The sequence below is a fragment of the Lipotes vexillifer genome, unplaced genomic scaffold (genome assembly GCF_000442215.2).
Source record: "Lipotes vexillifer unplaced genomic scaffold, Lipotes_vexillifer_v1.1 scaffold1701, whole genome shotgun sequence".
Classification (NCBI taxonomy): domain Eukaryota; kingdom Metazoa; phylum Chordata; class Mammalia; order Artiodactyla; family Lipotidae; genus Lipotes; species Lipotes vexillifer.
The window spans coordinates 1,206,728-1,209,490 of NW_006794217.1; positions in this window are offsets into that span (position 1 = coordinate 1,206,728).

Genomic DNA, 2,763 nt, shown 5'->3' on the forward strand with positions numbered 1-2,763 from the left:
CCCCCGGCATCTCGTTTTCCCCCGCGGGGTCCAGTTCCCGGCCCCGATGCTCCAGGAAGTCGTGGGCTTGGGTTCTTGCCGGGAGCTGGCCCTTTGGAAACTCCGTGTCCTTTAGTTGGGGACGTGCCCTCTCCCCCCGGGGGCACTGCCCACGCTCCGTCCTCTCCTCGGTCACACCCAGCACTGTGCGGCCCCTCACCAGCCTTGTCGGGGCGCCGGCTGCCCGCTCTGGGTCTCTGACCTGACGCCCCATGGCCTCTGCTTTGCTCCTGCCCTTTCAGGTCCTGAAACCCCTCCCTCGTCCGCCCCTTCTCCACCCATCCTGCTCCCCTTTGAATGGCGAGCTGCCCGTGACCTGGAGTTTTTCCTGGAATGGGAGTTGTGAATCTAGAAAGGCGCCCCCGGGAGCCCCTTGCTGGGCGGAGGAGGAGACGGTGGTGGTGGGCAAAGCTCGGAGAGTCACCCATCGAGGGGCCTGTTTGGGCGTCGGCATCCCTCCCTCCGCCCTCGGGGTGAGAACCTGACACCTGGGCTGCGGCCCTGGCAGACACGCTGTCGGGTGAACCCGGGCCCCCTCCGTCTGGCTGGACGTCTCCCGTCTCCGAGGGCTCGACGTGTGGAGCGGAATCTCACTGCCCTGGTGCGTGCGTCATCCAGCGATCCACTCACTAATCTTATGCGTCTCTTGAGCACATTTCCCTAATGCTTAATTTAAACACTCGCTCACTTCACGAATGCCAACTAAAAAAAATCAACCAATAAAACTTCGCAGATATTTAGATATTGATTACAAACCTTAATCAAATGCTTCTAAACGTTTAATTAAAACCACAAGCTAAATATATCAGATTTGCTTAAATTGCTTCAAACGCATTTATAACTAGGCAAGACCTACTGCCGTGGCTGAAGGACACCCCCGTACGCCGAAGTCTTCATCCCCCGCCCCACCCCATGACTGTCTTTGGAGACTGGCCTTTAGGCGTGGTTAAAGTGAAACAGGTCACGAGGGTGGCGTCTGGTCCAACAGGACGGTGGCCTCGTGAGAAGGGGAAGGGACACCAGAGCTCTCTCTGCTGGATGAGGACCCAGGAGCTGGGCAGCCCTCGCTGGAAACCAAGCCTGCTGGCACCAGATCCGAGAGAAAGAAATGTTTGTCGTTTGAGCCTCTCCGTCTGTGGTATTTTGTTTTAGCAGCTAAGACAGCACACAAATTATCATAAGGACTTAAAAAAGGGGGATTTGGGCTTCCCTGGTGGCGCAGTGGTTGGGAGTCCGCCTGCCGATGCAGGGGACGCGGGTTCGTGCCCCGGTCCGGGAAGATCCCACGTGCCGCGGAGCGGCTGGGCCCGTGAGCCATGGCCGCTGAGCCTGCGCGTCCGGAGCCTGTGCTCCGCAGTGGGAGAGGCCACAACAGAGAGGCCCGTGTACCACAAAAAAAAAAAACAACAAAAAAAAACCTGTCTCATTGTCAAAAACTCTTGAGACATGAGATAATCCAGAGGATAGATCGTCCGCCTTTGTCCACATGTGCAGAACTGGGCTGAAAGGTGACACGCGCCCCGACGAGAAAGAGAGAAAAACCTTACAGTTTGCTTACACGGAAGCCGGTGCCGAGGCAATGCCATGGCTCTGCACGTGGTCCTTCCTCACCTGTTACTCTCAACGCGTCCCGAGTCCTTCCCGCGGTCACTGCGGACAAAAGAGAGGGACGCACCCTCCGACGGCCTCCCCGGAGGCCTGGATTCTCTCAGGCGCAGTCCTCCCGCGGGCAGCCGCGTCCTCCCGGTCCAGGACCCATCGAGCTGCAATCACCCGCGTGGACCTGTGAGCCCCACGGGGAATGGAGTCACCCGGTGACTAACAGCTCCCCCTCCGAGGGGTCGCTGACAACACCCCCTGCTGCTCGCGGGGCCGGGCTCCTGCTTGTCTCTGGCACCCGCCGGTCCGGCGCGGGAGACGTGAGGTCACAGAGAGACTGGGATCCTTGGCGGAAACAGAAATATCACAAAACGGCACATGAGGATCCTGGCTCCAAGACACGTGTGTGCGAGCTGCTGGCCCCGGTGACGAGGCAGTCGTGCACATTCAGTGACACACGCAACACACCGCACACACACGTACACACACGCTCTTGGGGGCGAGCCCAGAAGACAGGCGTCCAGCACGTACCGCGATCATCTCTGGGTGATGGGTAATAAGTGACTTTTCATTTTCTTCCTGAGACTTTCCCACATTTTCCAGACACTTTACAATGACGGCATGAACGGTACAAGAAAAAGAAAATCCCCAGACATGTCTTTTTCTAAGTAAAAACCACCATGCTGCCCCCGGCATGGTTGCCGCAGGAGCTGCCGTGAGCCCAGGCCTGGCTCGACTGCTGCACGGACGTGGGGGTCTCAGGGACACGCGGCCAGCAGCAAGCAGCTCAGGAGCCAGCGTGTCGCTGGCCACCTGTCCGGGCTGGGTTTGGCCGCTCTGGCCCTCTGGGCCATCCCAGCCTCGGGCCAGCTCAGAAGGGGTTAAGATGCTCCACCAATGCAAATTAGATTTAATTAATCCTTTTCATCAGTTGCAAATATACCTTCTGAACCCCATTAAAAACATGAATATGCAAATGCAGACCTTTTTAAATTCTCATTTTCAAGGACTAGGTGTTGGGATTTGATTAAGTGAATTCCGTTAACAGCCTGTAAACCTGGTGCAAAATTCAATTTCCATTTTAAGTTTGAAAGAAAAAGAGAAAAAAAAAAAAAAAAAAAAAAA